Source organism: Hypanus sabinus, chromosome 31, assembly GCF_030144855.1.
Source record: "Hypanus sabinus isolate sHypSab1 chromosome 31, sHypSab1.hap1, whole genome shotgun sequence".
NCBI classification, from domain to species: Eukaryota; Metazoa; Chordata; class Chondrichthyes; order Myliobatiformes; family Dasyatidae; genus Hypanus; species Hypanus sabinus.
This window is the reverse complement of record NC_082736.1, coordinates 5,799,957-5,820,122: the sequence shown is the minus strand read 5'-3', so window position 1 is coordinate 5,820,122 and position 20,166 is coordinate 5,799,957.

The window sequence follows — 20,166 nt, the reverse complement described above, 5'->3', positions numbered from 1 at the left end:
ACTAATTCTTGAATTTATTGTCTCGGCTAATGAGGGTATGTATCCACAAACCTTCATTATCACCAGGAAAACTGGTGTGGTCCTTTCAGTTGGATTCTATGATCCCTCTGTACAAAGCATTGTTAAGTGATTTCTCGTTGACAGTTGACGGCTGACCTATTTTAAAATATACTTATTATGAACAAACTTTGTATTAATAAATGATTTAAATCATCTATTAAGAAATGCAGCACTGTAACTATTCACATGGCTCATATATCTGTGGAGAGGAGTATCCATTTGATCACAGAATCAATTCGATAGGCTGATCAATTGGTTGGAGAATTTTGGAAACTTGCTGTAGTTTCAATCATTTTATAAGTTTGGCGCACGAGATCAGTGTGAGGCGAAGGAGAAATATATTAATAAGTTTATAGATGCAAAATGTCAAACATGAGTCCACCCATTCTGAAACTGAAACAACGTTCCTGCATTTGCGTGGTGAAAATTAAAGGAAATTGGGAAACATTCAGCCGACAAACATGAATATAATGTAGAGTCTGGTGTTTCCAGTATTTCTAATATTCCAATAAACAATACTTTCATTGCTGGAGGAAGGCCACATCGAATTTCAAGACCAATGTAATCACATCGCAGTTTCTAATTTCCAAATATGTTTTTGAAGTGAACAAATCAGTCACAACTAACACGGTTGTATTCACATATGCACGTGAACATGGGTACTTTTAACTGTCCTGAAAACTGAGGTGCCTATGGAGAGTCAAAAGGCAAATAATGAAAAAAAAACACAATTCTACCTCAATCTAATTCTATTGGAGGTCATTACGGATAGTGTCGAGCGCCAATAGGAAAATGCTGTAAAATTGCCAACAAACAGAGAAACGATTCTACGTGATCATTGCCGTCAACTGAGCTCCTGGTCAGTGTGCACAGCAATTTAAATATGAATTTTCCGACATCTATTGAATATATACGCACCCCCAGGTTGCGATTTTAGTTTCTTTCAGAAAATTACTAATATGATAACGGAAACAGAACGTCTCCTGATATATGGGGGAGACTTAAATTTACGATTGCAAGCAAAGTTAGCCTCTTCCAATAGAATATCCTATGAAACAAAATCCTTACATAACAGAGTTAATACATTTTTAGAGGTTGTTGGAATAATTGATATGTGGAGGGACTTTTTCCCCGACAGGATAAATACAATCATTATTGTGCCCACGGCCATTCTGTATATATATAAAATAGACGATTTCATAACACTTATAACCATGTAACCATATAACAATTACAGCACGTAAACGGGCCATCTCGGCCCTTCTAGTCCGTGCCGAACGCTTACTCTCACCTAGTCCCAATGACTTGCACTCAGCCCTTAACCCTCCATTCATTTCCTGTCCATATACTTATCCAATTTTACTTTAAACAACAATACCGAACCTACCTCTACCACTTCTATTGGGAGCTGATTCCACACAGCTACCACTCTCTGAGTAAAGAAATTCCCCCTCGTGTTACCCTTAAACTTTTGCCCCCTAACTACCAACTCATGTCCTCTTGTTTGAATCCTCCCTACACTCAATGGAAAAAGCCTATCCACATCAAGTCGATCTATCCCCCTCATTATTTTGAATACCTCTATCAAGCCCCCCCCCCCAACATTCTACGCTCCAAAGAATAAGAAATTTAATTGTTCAGCCTTTCCCTGTAACTTAGGTGCTGAAACGCAGGTAACATTCTCGTAAATCCTTTCTGTACTCTCTCTATTATGTTGTTATCTTTCCTATAATGCGGTCACCAGAACTGTACACAATACTTCAAATTCGGCTCACCAATGCCTTGTACATTTTTAAAATTACACCCCAACTCCTATACTCAATGCTCTGAATTATAAAGGCCAGCATACCAAAAGCTTTCTTCAACACTCTATCCAGATGAGATTCCACCTTCAGGGAACTATGCACCATTATTCCTAGATCACTCTGTTCTACTGCATTCTTCAATGCCCTACGGTGTACCATCTATGTCCTATTTTGATTAGTCCTACCAAAATATAGCACCTCACACTTATCAGCATTAAACTCCATCTGCCATCTTTCAGCCTACTCTTCTAAATGGCCTAAATCTCTCTGCAAGCTTTGAAAACCAAATTCATTGTCCACAACGCCACCTACCTTAGTATCATCTGCATACTTACTAATCAAGTTTACAACCCTATCTGCCAGATCATTAATTTATTTGACAAACAACTTTGGACCCTGAGGCACACCACTAGACACCTGTCTTCAACTTGCAAACAGTTATCTACCACTACTCTCTGGCATCTCCCATTCAGCAACAGTTGAATCTATTATACTCCTTCAATATTAATACATAACGATTGAACTTTCCAAACTAACCTGCCGTGCGGAACCTTGTCAAAGACCTTACTGAAGTCCATATAGACAACATCCACTACTTTACATTCGTCAGCTTTCCCAGTAATCTCCTCAAAAATTCAGTAAGATTTCTCAAATCGTGAACAAATCCACGTTGACTGCCCCTAATCAAAGCCAGTCCATCCTCATAATTATATATACCATCTCTATTAATACTCATTAATTTACCCACGACTGACGTCAAACCTACAAGCCTATAATTGCTAGGTTTACTCTTAGAACCCTTTTTAAACAATGGGCCAACATGACCAATACGCCAATCCACCTGCAACATCCCCGTTTCTAATGACATTTGTAATATTTCTGTTAGAGCCCCTGCTATTTCTACACGAACTTCTCTCAAAGTCCTAGGGACTATCCTATTAGTTCCCGGAGATTTATCCACTTTTATATTTCTTAAAAGCGCCAGTACTTCCTCCTCTTTAATCATCGTAGCTTTCATAACTTCCCTACTTATTTCTCATCCCTTACACAATTCAATATCCTTCTCCTTAGTGAATACCGAAAGAAATTGTTCAAAATCTCCCCCATCTCGTTTGGTTCCACACATAGCTGTCCACTCTGATTCTGTAAGGGACTATTTTTATACGTCACTATCCTTTTGCTATTAATATAACTGGAGAAACCCTTTGGATTTATTTTCTCCTTACTTGAGAAAGTAACCTCGTATCTACTTTTAGCTTTTCTGATTTATTTCTTAAGATTCTTTTTGCATTATTTATATTCCATGTGCACCTCATTTACTCAATGTTGCCGATATTTATTGTAGATATCTCTCTTTTTCCGAACCAATTTTCCAATATCCCTTGAAAACCAATGGCTCTCTCAAACTTCTAACCTTTTCTTTCAACCTAACAGGAACATAAAAATTCCGTACCCTCAATAATTCACCTTTAAATCACCTCCATTTCTCTATTACATCCTTTCATAAAACAAATTCTCACAATCCACTCCTAAATCCTTTCGCATCTCCTCAAAGTTAGCATTTCTCTAATCAAAATTCATAATACTAAGTCCTCTCCTATCCTTCTCCATAATTATATTGAAACTAATGGCATTGTGATCACTGGACACGAAGTGCTCCTCAACACATACCTACGTTGCCTGACCTATCTCATTCCCTAACAGGAGATCCAACACTGCCCCTTCTCCAGTTGGCACCTCTATGTATTGCCAAAAAAAAAGATAGAACGATGACTGCTGACATAACTGAATTTTAACTAAAAGCTGCAATTATTAGGTGTAAATTAAGAAAGTGTCCTGTTTCAGATGGGTCTACGGCAGAGTAGTACAAATAATTTAAAAATAAGTTAATTCCTGTCTTACACCCCACACTGAACGAGTCTCTAAAAGAAAAGCACAAATGCCCCCCAGCTGGAAAGAAGCGATAAACCCAGCTATACCGAAAGAAGGCAAGGATAAATGCAATGTGAATCATTTAGACCGATATCCGTTCTTAATACAGATTACAGATTATTTACCTCCACCATTGCCAAGCGATTAGAAGAGTTTCTATCCATACTGATGCATAATGAGCAGACTGGCTTTATGCAACAATGGCAAACACAAGACAATATAGTAAGGAAACTTGTCATTATGGATCCCATACACAAAAATTAAAATCGAAGCAGTAATGATAAGCGTGGACGCTGAAAAGGCACTTGATTCGGTTAATTGCAATTTTCTTTACGAAGTTTGACATAGATTTGATTTCCATGACACAATTATTAAAATTATACAGGCACTCATGACAATCCTACTACTAGGATTAAAATGAATGGATAATTATCTAATTGCTTTACCCTAGAAAGGGGCACGAGACAGGGTTGTGCATGGTCGCCGCTACTTTTCGCATTATATCTGGAACCATTAGCTCTATACATCAGTTAAAATGAAGATATCAGGGGAATTATTATTAAAGGGGCAGGTCATATATTTGCCTGTAACGCAGATGAGATTTTGATCTATCTGGGGCAACGAAGATACTCTTTACCTAAATTGATGCAATCTTTTGAACAATATGATCAATTATCAGGAGACAAAATCAGCATAGATAAAACGCAATTACTTTCATATAACAATAGCCCACCAAAAGAAATTGAAAGTAGATATCCCTGGGCATGGCAAATAGAGTCTTTCAAACATTTGGGCATCATTATGCCACAGGATTTGTCAAAATTAAGAGAATGCAATTATCAGCCGATATACTAAAATCAGGAAGATATTACAAGATGGTACCTAGTTCACCCTTTCCAGTCTCAGGTTTAGGATTGAATCTACTAAAATGAATATATTGCCTAGACTATTCTATCACTTTTAGAACCTTCCAGTAGGGATTAATCAGAAACAATTCAATGAATGAAACAAAATGTTTTCAAGGTATATATTGCAGGAAAAAAGGTCTAGTTGGTCTCAAAACTTTGCAATTAGCCAAGGAAAAGGGCGTATATGGCCTACCTTCTCTTAGAGATTATTATTATTTAGCATAGCCGAGAGCTGTGATATGTTGGTGCAAACCATCCTATGACGTTCAATGGAAAAACATTGATGAGGGGGTAATTCCAATCTTCATACAGGCAATTATGACACAAAACAACCTACAAAGGTACATAAATACTATTGATAATCCATGGGTGAAATGGACTCTTAAAATATGGAAAACTATCATAACATAATATAAACTAAACAGAGAAATTGCAATTTTTATGGTGTGCACGTGACTCGGATTTTACACCGAATAAACTGGATGCTAGATTTAAAGACTGGACAGCTAAATGAATAACAGTTCTTTGCAATATCATGAAAGAAGAAATATTGTTCATTTTTGAAATGCTTAACGAGAAACACTTATAAGAAAAACAAAACTTTTATCGGTATCTACAGATGCTACAGTACGTTTTTTAGGAGAGTTAAAAATGCAAGACATGCTTGATAGAGCTATTTAGAAAAGCGTATAATTTAGATAATGGTAGTAAAATAATTTCAAGCGTGTATAAGGGGTTGTCAAATTTTAAAACGCATTCTACTTCATACATGAAAACAAAATGGGCGAAGGAAGGAGGGATAATTATATCTCTGGAAGAATGGACAATCATAGGGAGGTATCAATGGAAGTGTACCAGTTCAGAGAAATGGGGGGAGTTTGGATGGAAAACTTGATAAGATATTTTATTACTCCCTCTCGGAAATCTCATTGTGAGTGTAACCTCCCTGTTTGCCAGATAAATTGTGAAAATCATAATGAGAACCATTATCATATTTTCTGGGATTGTCCCTTTATCAAACTGTATTGGAGGGGAATACGCAATGCCCTACAAAACATTATTAAATATGAAATGCTTTGAGAAAGTCAGACCATATATTTTGAGTATTAACCTCAATAATGGTTAAAACGATATAAATATTTAATGAATATATTGCTGGTAGCTGGTAAAAAGACTCTTACCGGTAAATGGTTATCACAGAAGAGCCCAACATTGAACGCATGGATGGAAATCACAATGGACATTTTCAAAATGGAGTACTAATCATAAGTTGGAACAATTTGATTCGTACTGGGGAATATGGTTCAACTACATAATACCTCCTAGGCCTGATTTTATTCTCACAAATCAATGAATATGATCCCTACTTGTCCAAAGGTTTCATCTTTTGCTTGTTCTTTTCATTTTTCTCTTTTCTATAGGTGTATACCTCAGATAAATATTATGTGGAGATTTGTAGATAAGATGAGAACGGGAAAGATGAACGGCACCAGCGACAGATGATAGGGAAGCGAGGAGAAGAGCAGGAGGCCAAAGTGGGGAAATGAAGAAGAGTGAAAGCGGAGTGGAAAATGCCTGCAGTTCGACTTATTTATATTCATGTCATAAGATTGAAGGTTACCTTGGCGGTATATAAGGTGTTATTTCCTCAGCTTGAGAGTGACCCCTGCATAGCAGAAATGGCGGTCATGGACCGACATGTGAGACAGGGAATGGGGATAGAAAATGAAATGGATAGCCACCGGGAAATTTCATTTTTGTTAATGGAGCTGAGGAGCTAGGTTAAAAGCCTTGGTATTGCAGGAAAGTTACTGACCTGTTTAGGACATTGGCTGATTGGTCAGAGGCAACGAGCGAAAATGGAAGGATCGTTTTCTGCTCGGCTGCCAGTGACTATGGAGTTCCGCAGGGGTCGGTCTTGGAACCGCTTGTTTTTATCTTGTACATAAAAGATTTAGAAGATTGCCAAGAAAATATGAACATTGGTAGAGGGGCAGGTAATGTTGAGGAAACAGGTAGGATGCAGAAGGACTTAGACAGATTAGGAGAATGGGCAAGAAAGCGACAACTGAAATGCATTGTTGTAAAATGCATGGTCATGCACTTTTGTAGTACGTTTATAATTTAAATTATTTTTTTTATCGGGAGAAAATCCAGGAATCTGCGATGCAGCGGGAGATTGGAGTCGATGTACAAGACACACTGAAGGCTAACTTGCAGATTGAGTCGATGGTCAGGAAGGCAACTACCATGTTAGCATTCAGTTCAGGAAGTCTAGAATACAATAACAAAGAAGTCTAGAACACAAGAGCAAGGATGTGACGCTGAGTCTTTTTGTCAATGGTGAGGCCTCTCCTTGAGTATTGTGAGCAGTTTTAGGCGCCCCATCTTAGAAAATATGCGATAACATTGGAGAGGCTCCCGAGGAGACTCTCAAGGAAGATTCCAGAAATGAAAGGGTTATCATACGAGAAACGTTTGATGGCTCTGGGTCTATACTCGCTAGAATTCAGAACCATGAGGGGGGATCTCATTGAAACTTCCGAATTTTGAAAAGGCCTAGTCAGATTAGATGCGGAAAGGATATTTCTATGGTGGGACAGCTTCAGGATAGAGGAGTACACCTTCAAAAGAGAGGTGCGGAAACATTTATTTAGCCAATAGGTGGTGAATTTGTGGAATTTGTTGCCGCATAGAGCTGTGGAGGCCAGGTCGTTGGGTGTAGTTAAGGGAGATGGGTTTTGGATTGGCCATGTCATCAACGGTTACGCGGGGAACGCCGAGAACTGTGGTCGAGGAGGAGAAAAACAACGATCAGCCATGATTGAATGATGGAGCAGAGCCAATGGGCCATATCGCCTAATTCTGCTTCTGGTCTAGTATGTCATTGATCTCTGATGACAAGGACTATGGAGTCTAGGAATGGACAAGGTCAACAATAACAATCATGGAAGTGAGAGGTGAGCCTGACAGTGATTCGCCACAACATTCACTGACTTCCCGAATCGATATTTCTCTGAGATCTTGCAATTTCGTGACAAGTTATCTATACCTCATCACAATTGGGATTTTACTTGAATGACATCATGTTTATTTGCACCCCAGATGTAGGAAGACACGTCAGCCTTGTGTAGTATCGAATATCCAGTGTGCCGGAGCGAGTATAGATAAAGGACCTTGTAGATTCATCTGCTCAGAGTTTCTTCAGAGAGATCGCGGGCAGCTGGAAGACAGGCTGAATCTCACACAGCATGCTTGAAACATTTTACCGTGTGAGGAAGATATGGTTCATGGTCATTGCCGTCATTGGCGTTCCTGGTAAGAACACAGGCGGAGGAACATTTACTGATCCGTGTGCGCGGTCTTTGGACTCGTTCGGTGACCGACTGCCGTCGTATCAGTGAGAGCAGTGCAGACATTGTGACAAAACCCTGTGTTCCTTCACAAGTTCACCTGCAGTTTACTCGGTAGCCTAGACTGAAATTAAACTGGCATTTGAAATGTAGAGTGTGGAGTGGGAGCTCGGGGCATGGATACATTTTGCGGATGCATGGCAGGCAGTTTTGATTTATCAATGAAAAGCCGCTGTGAACGTACATTCTCATCATCCAGTGCGGTTGTCACCTTTGCGGGCTACATGGTGTCATTCCCTATCAACAGTGGAACAGATTTTAAATTTTTAGAAAATTTATTGCAAGCTCGAAGGGAACGCTGGAAACGAATCCCGGTAAGATTTAGAAGAGAAAAGTAGACATTATTTGCGTGTTAAACGCGGAGCAATCCGGAGATTTCAGATTTCAAATAGAGTCCATGCGTAGTTAAGTGGAGCGGGTTTTGCTTTCACGCCCCATTATGCAGGAAGTGAAGAGGGAGTTCAGAGCCATCACAGCCTTTAGAGGCGTGGCGGGGTAAGGAACATGCGGTACTCCACTCTGGAATAATAAGCACCGAAGCAGTTAGACTGACACTACAGTAATTTGGAGCAACCCCAAAGAGGCAGATGTTTTGAAGCACTCACCTTGGATAGTGGATGGTTTAAGCTCTAAGGTGTACAATACATGTAACGTTCAGCAGTCCCGGCAGAATCATTAGAAACGAAATTGAGAAAGTTTTGAATGGACATAGTCTGAAGGTAACCAGGAGAAGAGCAGCGCAGATTTGAAAAGAACAAGAGGGACCCTGTAGGGTGGGGTTGGCAAACGGGGCGTCGAGAGTAGTCGAAGTGTTGCGAACGGGAGAAGGAGATTTGAACTGAGATTTGTAATGTGTGAGTGACAGAAGCGGAGGGACAGGCCTTCGCTGTACGGGGAGAGTGCCAGAGCACAGGAGACGGGAACGCGCCAATCACTATCGGTGAGGAATTTGAGGATGTTTCCTGGCTTTACATATCAGTCGAACAGGCGATGTTCGGAGATCTAAACTGATTTCGTTAATATGCCCTCGGCGATTAGTTGACAATTCCTCGCTCGCAAACACTGCTCCTGTTCCGGGAACTGGTACCGGACACTTTCAACCAGCATACACACGTTTGTGGCATCAGCAATTCACACACTATAAAGGCTGATTTATACTTGCGTGTACTGCCTTACACAAGTGCCTAAGCATGTGGGCTACGCGGTTGTGAGTAATTATACTTATGGGTTGGTGCGTCTGCGTCGCTTTGCAATTCACCGCCAAAACGCAGGTTGGAGATGAATGTCTCGATGCCACTTCAAACAATGGCGACTGATACTGAAAGAGAGTGAATTTTCTGTGCTTGTCCGGCCACTGAGAGACATGGACGAGGAAATGCATTTCAAATATTTTCGGATGTCGGCAGGTAGATTTGACGATTTGTTTCATTGTCTCCAACCATTTATTTAGCACCCTGTACGTACAGTATACTCAGAGACTGGCAGTAACCTTTCGAGCGTTAGCTTCAAGTGTAAGTCAACACAGGCTGTAGCAGTTAGCTACAAAGCGGCGTCAAGCACAGGGTCCTCCATAGCTTTGGAGGTCAGTATAGCTTTATGGAAAGCATTGCGGAAGGAGTTCCTTCCATTCCCTTCAGTCGCCCAATAGCAAGTTATCGCAGCGTAGGAGGAAAGGCGATGCTACCAAGCGGACCAATCACACTTCATGAGTTCTGCGTCGCCGCGACGTGTAGTTACATTTTGGGAGAGGTGCGCGTTAGGCTACGGCAGAGGGTCTGGCGTATAGTATAGTGCAAGGGCATTGCTACGCCGTAACAACGGCGTACATTTGACGCACACCTATAAATCAGCCTTAACTTTCAATCCTCCAGAATTTTTTTTTTGTCTGAAATGTTTGATTGTTTTCTATTCCTGCTTATCTTTACCTTGAGACCCACGGAGCGCCGATACAGTAATTCACTGCTTTTTGCTATTTCCTCAGTGAATTTAGTGGCGATTATGATCCTGTCTCGGGGCAAGTGCAGCCTCTCCACCTGCACCACTCGTTACCTGGTGGCCATGGCAACGGCGGATATGCTAACTATCATCTTTGCGGTGATATTTTGGAGGGTCAGTTATTATTACTTCCCCGGGACTTTCCTGGACATCACCCCCGTATGCAGCGTGATCTCTGCCCTGGGAGAGGCAGCCACCGACTCCTCTGTCTGGTTCACTGTCACTTTTACTTTTGATCGGTTTATCTCCATCTGTTGCCAGCAGCGGAAAAGAAAATATTGCACCGGGAAGACTGCGGCTGTCGTTCTGACAACAACTGGCGTTTTGTTCTGTTTTAAAAATGTGCCCTATATCTTTAAGTATCGCCCGACGAAAGTGGTTGACAATATACCCTGGGACTGTATTGAAAAGCCCGGCTCCTTTACGGATCCCAGGTGGCTGGGATATAAATGGCTTTCTAAAGTTATTACGCCTTTATTCCCGTTCATGTTAATACTAATATTCAACGCACTAACAGTCATACACATTTTAGTGACTAGTCAGGTCCGTAAGGGGCTGAGGGGTCAGAGGAAGGCGGAGAACCGCAGTGACCCGGAGATGGAGAGCAGGAGGAGGTCTGTGATCTTACTTCTCACCATCTCCGGAAGCTTCATCATCCTGTGGTCGGCGAATGTTATCGAATTCCTATATAGCACCTTTGCCGAATTGGATCCAAATAATTACAAAGATTCGGAATACATATTTCAACACATCGGATTCATGCTGCTGATATTGAGTTGCTGCACAAACACGGTTATTTATGGGGTAACTCAGTCCCAGTTCAGACAGCAGTTCATCAGCGCAGCGAAATATCCGCTCACGTCAACTATTCAACTGATTAATAAACAACATTTCTAAGCTTTTCTCAGAAGTGGTCGCGGTGTCTACCCCATTTACACTACAGAACTGGCGATAATTGGAGAATTGGGAGTGGGGAGAATAAAACTGGTTTACAGCCCGAGACAGAAAGAGTTCGGTTCAGATACTTCTGCATGCCCAGCCCGCCACCACCACCTCGTTCCAATGATGAAACTCGTCCTAAATTTTACTTTTGTTTTCACTATATCCCGCTCTCATCATCGCCACAGCCCTTTCGATAATGATAGAGCGGGCCAGGATCTGCGGGTAATCAAGAACTAATCTTCAGAACTACAAATCATTCTTCACTTTTGTATTTTGCATAAGAATAAAATGAAAACGTAAGTCAACAGTCTACACGAACTTACAGTGAGCCTGCACGTGTCTTTCGCATTAGTTAAAGATTTTACGGAGAACTTTTTAATACTACAGAGCTCGAGCATTCTGTTTATAATTGTCAATTTTGTAAGCAGAACCCCCGTGCGACAGAGCACGAGAAAAGACACTTCCTCACCCGCAGCCGGTGCATTCCACCTCCGATCGATCATTAAGCTCATGCCAAGATTTTGTTTTTTATCTCCAGTGTTCACGTTCGCGTCAAGCTTGAACTTGTCTTTCACATTAAATAAATATGCAATGGAAAATTGTTTAACGCTGCCGAACTCGTGCATTCCAATGATAATTGTTCAAATTTCTATGGAAAACCCCAATGTCGACTCTGCTTCAAGGAAATATTGTCATCTCACTTACTGGTTTCTAATAAACTTCCACCAGAGCATTTAAAATCATCTCTGCATTCACTTGGATGCTTATTATTATTTTAATTTCTCAATATAAACTAGTACAACTTCAGATATCAACGGAGCTAATCACACTCATTTCTCGATTGCTGGGAACTTCCGGAATATTCTAGTGGTGTTTAATATTCTGGTTTTCTGGAGATTATATAAATATTGCTGGGTATGCTTAATTCTTTAATGTCATTGAGTTGTGCGTTTAGGGTAATAACAATTGTTGATATTAAAATTGGGATAATGTTTACCCTGTTCACGTACCATGAACAGGGTGGCTCTCAAGTCAGCATATCTCTGTTATTTCCCTTGCTGATTTCTGGAAATTTGAACTATCTTTTCGACATCTTGCTGCTCACATCCTGGGGCTGCGTTATATCGTGATGATGCCTTCCATAGAAAGTCATGTTCATCCAGTGGTTCAACGTTTTCCCTCTGTAGTGATAATTTCTTCATATTTCTGAGTTGAGCTTCCATTTCAGTTCGGTGGCGTGTATCTCTTGTCAGAATAGCACACGCTATTCTGTTTACGTTGATGAAAATATATCCTTAGGTTTACTGTGCGTGGAACAGTTGGAAATGAACTCCCCTAACACCCAGCTTAAGATCTCAACCTCCTCTCTGAAGAGTGCGCTTATTTTCTCCGTCTCACCCTTCCAACCCACCCCACACCACTCTCTCATTTCTCAGCAGACACTCCTCTCTGTCTCACTGCTCCATCTGCTCTTTCCATCCACTGCCTGCTTTTCCCCTCTCTCCTCTCACACTCATGCCTCCCTTGTTTCTTCCTAACTTCCGTCTCTAACTCCCTCCACGCTCAGTTTCTCTCACTGTCAGTTCCTCTCCTTGCGGTCTGCAAACCTCCGACCTTCACTAACCGGCACGTGTTCATTCCAGGTTAGCAAACCGTCCCTTTTAATGTGCGATAGTGACAAAGATAATTACGCACAAGATAAATAGCCGTCATGTTGTGTTTGGAGATCGGAACATGCCAGGCATTCACAGCTCGATGTAGCAAAGTAGCGAATGCGGTAGAAAAAAAGAGGGACGGGGAAGAGAGGCAGGTGGAGGCAGGAGAAAGGGCGAGCGAAAGGTAGAGGGAGAGAGAGAGAGGGAGGGAGAGGGAAAGCTCTTAACGCCCCGAGAATGGAGAGAAACGGAGAGGGAAGAGAACAGCGGTAAATGAGATGGACGGTGAGCGATGGACGGGAAGTTAGCTAGATGGGCCGCGGCAGGGATGGGGAGAGTGTGACGGAGCAGAGCGCGGAGACGGGAGTTTGATGGAGGAGTGAGCGAGATGGAGAGTGATACAGAAATGGAAACGAGCGAGAGACGGGGCAGATAACGAGGGAAAGTTTGGGAGAGCGAGGGAGACGGGGTGTGGAAGAGATTTGAGGGGAGCAGATTCTGAGGCGGAGAAACATTGGGGAGAGAGCGAGAGGGAGAGTGTGTGAGAGTGGGAATGAGAAGGAGAGAGTGTGAGTATGTATTTGTGTGTGTGAGAGAGAGAGGGAGAGAGAGAAAGAGAGAAAATGGGTTGAAAGTCTAGGGAGGGAGAGCGAGCCTGGGGAGAGACAGAGTGATGGAGAAAGATGTTGGGCAAAGAGAGAGAGAGATGCAAGGGAGTGAAGCGGAGAGAGAGAGAGAAAGAGAGAAAGAGAGAGCGAGAGAGAGAGAGAGATAGAGAGAGACAGACTGGTGAGTGTATAATCATGTTGGAGAGAGTCTGAAAGAGAAGGACGGGAGAGATTGATAGGGAAAGAAGGCGGGAGAGAGAGAGTCCGAGCCGAGATTCTAGAGAAGGAAAAACGATAGATGGAGAGGGAAGTTGAGGGAGGCAGAGAGGAGGATAGAGGGAGAATGGTATGAGAGAGATTCTGTGGCATAAAAGATGGGGAGAGATTTGGGACAGAGGGACTGGGGAGAGAGAGACCAGTGGGGAAGAGAGAGACAGAGGATGGTAGAGAAAGAACGGGGCAGGGAGGCCGTGGAAGTCCAGAAATCGAGGGTGGGGAGAGATATTTGGGATGTGGAAAGAGACTGTAGAGAGCTTCTATTGAGAATATATTTATATATTTATTATATTGAGAAATATATACCTGAAATGTAATCAATATGTACTAGCCATTTACTATACTATGTAATCACTCCTATGTACTGAATATTACTCTGTATTCTTTTACTAGATACATTTTACTCTGTATTGTTTTACCAGACACCTTGTATTCTCCTAGCTACATGCCATGACAGTTACAGAACATCTGTTTATCCTTAGCAGCACTAATTAGCTGAAATGTACCCCAGCTATTATACAACAGAATGGCTTATGAAGAGATAACGGTGGCAGACAGGATGCTCTGAACAGGAAATGGAAGGTGAGGGAGGTTAAGGGAGGGTGACTGAGAAACAACCGTGGCCAGGAATGGGGCCCAAGATGTGGACTGTAAAGAAATACTGGTGGCGCACCGAGAGCTAGGCAAGAGCGATTGATTAGTTAACGAACAGATGATAAGCAACTAAAGAATGATTGGGTATGCTGATAAAACCGAAATGTAATCAAGATTAGAAATTACTATAAAGAATACTGTACACCGGATCTCTGCGGGCTTTCGGTGACCAATTCATTGATTGCCTCAGCCTTTGTTTGCAAATAAAGATTTAAACATCTCGAAGGATCGTCTGCGTCTCCTGGTCATTTGAAGTAACCACGACACGTCTAGGGGTCTATTGAGTGACTGGGGGAGAGAGAGTCCCGTAAGAGTGCGTGTAGACGGGTAGAGAATCGAAGAGAGTGACCAGGGCGAGTGCGAAGATGGATTAGAGATTGGGGGAATACAAAGAGATAAAAAAAAAGACTGTGGAAGGAAGATGGTAACTAGGTGTTGCGAGAGACAGGGATGAGGTGGGTAAGGCTGAGTCAGGGAAAAAGCTGTGCGTAAGTGAGGGGTTAGAGAGCCATCCTTTCCCCAGGGAATTCTGGGATTTCAGCGCCTTCATTCCTAAGTCCTTCCGAAGCATCCCACCTTTCTCTTCGCGTTAACACATTTCACGCCGCCTCCTTCTTCCTTTCTCCAAACCGTCTTCGCCACCATCACCCTCCCTTCCCCTCTCTGCGAATTCCTACCTCCCTCACCACCTCGCATCTAGGCTCCCATCCAGACTTCTTTTAAATGGTGAAACCAAGCTCATGTCTACCACTTGTGCTGGCATCTCGTTCCACACTCGCTGGACCAATTTAATAAAGAGCTTTTTTTAAAAAGTTCTCGTTAAATTTTCACCTTTCGCACTTACTCATGACCCGTGGTCGTTATCCCACCCAACCTCAGTGCTTGCATTTAGCCTGTCTAGACCCTCATAATGTTGTATAATTCTAACAAATCCTCAAAGCAATGTACAATTTCCTTGTTTATGTTTGGAGCCTTTTCAGTTGTTTAAGATGATGAGGGGCATTGATCGTGTGAATAGCCAGAGGCTTTTATTTTTATTTTTTCCAGGGCTAAAATGGCTGAAAGGAGCGGGAATAGTTTTAAGGTGCTTGGATATAAATACCGAGGGGATGACAGGTGTATTTTTTCACACAGAGAGCGGTGGGTGCATGGAATGCACTGCCGGCTATTTGTGTGAGAGTGTTTCACATACTGTGGGGCCAGACACCCATGCCGCTCAGTGGGAACAGGGAATAATACGAATGGAGAGATTCATACTGAGACAGGAGAGGTCACAGATTGGAGATGGCAGAAATGACCCATTCTTGTAGAGACAGGGAGAGCATCGGCTGATGGTCATTCCAAATACCAGCATTGCGCCCAGTTGGAAGATGATTTATCTCTCCAGCTTGGGTTGATCTTCACTGTTACGGCGTGATACCAGATCACACCTTGACAACTCATGTGATCTCATCTGAAATGCTGCCCTGCTCCCATTGATGGAATTTACCGATTAAAAATGACAAGGAATTTATCTGCGAGAATCTCGATTCATTTGTAGGAAGGGTGGACTTCCTCGCCGCCACGTCATTTTACGCCTCAAGCTGGTAGAAGTTATTTAGCCCATCTAGCAGGGAGGCATCACCTGCACAGTCAGAAGATGTTGCCCTGTTATTGGTGATGACCTGGATGCCGTTCCGCATGAGCCGCCTGTCGCCGCTGTCCTGGAGGTAGCTGTGGATTAGCTGGTCGTGTGTACGCTTTGCCCCTCTGAAGGCCCTTGCTGTTGTTAAAACTGAATCTTGAACCTTGTCGCCTATTGTCCTGTTTATTATTTATTGTAATGTCTGCGCTGTTTTTGTGCACTTTACTCAGTCCTGCGTAGATCTGTAGTCTAGTGTAGCGTTCTCCGTGTTGTTTTTTACGTAGTAGATCAGTCTAGTTTTTGTACTGTGTCATGGAACACCATGCTCCTGGAAAAACGTTGTCTCCTTTTTAACATGTACTGTACCAGCAGTTACGGTCGAAATGACAGCAAAAGTGACTTGACGACGAACACAACACGCCAGTTTTTCCGTCTCTGACCAGATATTTAAGAAGTGCGGCAAGGGATTCACTCGATCATCCTTCCTGCTCAAACTGTGGGGAGGGACACACTCGATCGTCTGACCGACTGGCATGCCCGTCATTTTACACAGGGGTAACCCATTCATCTGCTTCGACAGTGGGAATGGATTCAGTCAGTCATTTCAACTGATGGTACATCAGCAAGTTCACACTAGGACAATGCCATTCACGTGTTCTGTGTGGAAGAAGGGATTCAGTCACGAATACGTACAGTTCTTAAAGAGATAAATGCAAACACATTCCTTAAAGTGATAAATTCGAAAGTCCAAATGATTTATACAGTCAATTAGTAGAGACTTTCTTGAAGTAACGAATTCCTCGATGAACTGACGTTACTGCTGATTCCAGCCGAAATATTTTTTGCTTGTAGGATTCACGATGAATGAAATAAAAGCGGCTTGAAGGAACTGACCGTTTCCTTGACGAATAACGCTGCGCTCGACACTGCGTGCTCTTACAGTTGGGGCTATCTGGGATGCAGGTTACTATCTCCGGAACGAAGATTCAATAAGGCCGATTCTACTTTACCTCCGACAACACCGACTTGACTTCGGGTTTCCGTACAACAATTTATCTTCACTCTCCAATACTTAGACTTTAAAATTAAATCGAAGATATATCAAATATAACTGGCAGTGATTTTCAAAACTGTCTGCACAACGACAATATCCTTAGTAAGAATTAAAACTCCACTTTAAAGCAAAACTGCATCATGAAACCAAATACACAGCATAATGGAGTGACGGTCGACTTAAACGATGCCCCAACTCTTGTGTCACAGCAGGTTTTCCCTGTTTATTTATACCCGTTGGAATAAGCCATCACATGACCTGACACTGACGGGAAAATTACATCAGGTGACCTCATACTGGTGGGGAAATACATCACTCCACTATCACAAGACTATTACATCACCCTCACCGGATCTGCAGTTACATCATGATCATGAAACAGGCACAAGATACCCACGTGTTATGTAACTATATATATATATATAAATATAATATGTTATTTATATGTAGTATCATGTGTGTGTGTGTGTGTGTGTGTGTGTGTGTGTGTGTATATATATATATATATATATATATATATATATATATATATATATATATATATAGATATATATATATATTATCAGTGCCTAATAAAATATATCTGAAGTTGCCATGGGAGAAAATGTACGAAATTCTAAAGGCCCTGAGATATTTATGTAGTCGATGGTTTACATGAAATTTACTGTTGATAACTGTGATACGATGGGTCAAAGAGACTTACATAAGAATAGCTCACACCATGAATTCTGGAGACTCAAACTGTACCGAAGAAACAATAAATAGAAAACATGGCACAGAAGCTGAATTCAGCCATCTGGCACATCTAGTCTGTTACACCATTTTACCAGGACTAGTTTACGATGCCACTGAACCCCATTCTTCTCTCTTCTCCATATAACATTTGTCACACTTACTAATCAACAATCTACCAACCTCCACTGTAAATGTACCCAGTGACTTGGCCTCCACAGCCATCTTTGGCACTGAACTCCGCACATCCACCACTTACTTGCAGAAGAAATTCCTCATTATCTCGGTTTAAACAATATCCTTCTATTCTTACGCTATGTTACCTGAATCAGAATCCCCAAGTATGGAAAACGTTCTCTCCACTTCCATTCCATATAATCTTTTTAATGTTCGCTAGATTTCAAGTTTATTCCCCTCATTCTTCTGAACTCCATTGAGTAAAGGCGCAGAACCATTAAATAGTCCTGAAATGATAACCATTGAATTCCCAGGATCATTCCCGTAAACCTGCTCCGGACCCTCTCCAATGCTAATGTAACGTTTCTTAGAGAGGGTGTCAAAAACTGTCCACAATACACCAATGCCGCTGAAAGCCTTGGCATGACGTATTCCAATCCTCTCTAAATGAATGCTTATATTTAATTGACCTTCTTCACCATAAACTCAAACTGAAAGTAAAATCTAGGGAATCCTGCATGATGGTTTCCACGACCCTTTGCATCTCTGAATTCTAAAACCTCTTTCCGTTTATAAAACAGTCTGTGCCTTTATTCCGTCTACCAAACTGCATGACTATGCACTTCCTTATACTATATGCTGTCTATCACTTGTTTTCCCCTTCTCTTAATCTGTCAAAGTCCTTGTGCAAACTCCATGCTTCCTCAAGACTATAAGCCCCTCTATCTGTCACCGTATTATTAGTAAATGTGACCACAAAGATTTCTATTCTGCCATCCAAATTATTGACATATTACGTGTAAAGAAACGGCGCAAAACGGACCCATTGGCAGACTACTATTCACAGACAGCCAACTTGAAAAGGCCCGCACTTTTATCTCTTCTACCTCCAGCCAGTCAGCCCATCGTCTGTCTATTCCAGTGTCTCTGCTGTAATATCATCATCCAATGTCTCTCCTTTGTCTGTCCTGCCTTTTATTTTACAGGTTTGCCAAACAAGAATTCCTAAAGATTTGTCAAGCGAGATTTCCCCTTAAGAATTCATGCTGGTCAGCCTATTTTATCACGGGCCTCCAAACACCCTGAATTTGCATGTTTAGTCATGAACTGCAACACTTACCATAGACTGAAGTCAAGGTAACTGAACTGTAATTTACTTTCTTTTTTTCCCCTCCCTCCTTAAAGAGTGGAAGGACGTTTGCCATTTTGCAATCCAGTGATACGATTCCGCACCTTAGTGATTCTCGGACGGTCATTACCTATGCCTGTACGATCTCTACAGCTGACAGGTGATTCACCTACCTGCAAAACATTCAGCTTTCCAATTTGTTTCTCAGTTGTAATATCCTCTGATTCTCTCAACTTTCACGTATTCTGCTGGAGTCTTCCACAGTGAAGACTACCGCAAAACAGAAATAGCAGTAACATCAGTACTCTCGAAGGATACGATTAAATATTCTCGTATCAACCTGCTGCAGCTAAAATTCACAACTGCGTCCAAGATCAGTACAGTCAACAAAGATTTATCGGTTCGTTTAAAAGCATCCTTAACGCGGCTTAAAAACGACGGAAACAACACAGTCTGTGGTCGGAAGGGTCTGAGGCAAAACCTCGACGAAGGCGTGGCGGGGAGATCAGGATGGCAAATGCGTTTAAGGAAACAGGGTTTTAAACTCCCTATACCAACCATCTTGCTGGCTAACGTGCAGTCACTGGTGAATAAAATCGACGATCTCAGAGACAGGGTGCGAAGGAAAGGGACATTAGGACCGCATGTGTCCTTTGTTTAACGGAATCCTGGTTAACTCTTTCCCTACCGGATGCAGCTACTCAGATCGACGGGTTTACTTTGCACCATCAAGATAGCTCGACAGCGTCTCTCAAAAGCAGAGGTGGAGGAGTATGCCTCATGATAGCTGTTCTCGGTGCAGGACTATCTCAGTGCTATTCCAATTCTGCTCACCAGAACTGAAATATCTAACAATACAGTGTAGTCCATTTTACTTACCGCGGGAATTTTCTGGGGTCATTCTCAGGCAGTTCACATTCCACCTCAGGCCAATGTCATCAGGCTTTAGATGATCTCAGCAATGGGAGCAACATCCACGAAACCCTAACGCGTTCACCATAGTTTTGGGAGATTTTAACTAGGCTAGACTGAGAAAAAAAAATCACAAAGAAATTGCCATCAACAGATCAGTTGCAATACCAGAGGAATCGCCACACTGGACCATTGCTTCTCCACCATCAAGAATGCCTTCCGTGCTATTCCGCGCCTTCACTTTGGGTAGTCTGATCACTCGTCTGTACTTTAACTCCCTGAATATAGGC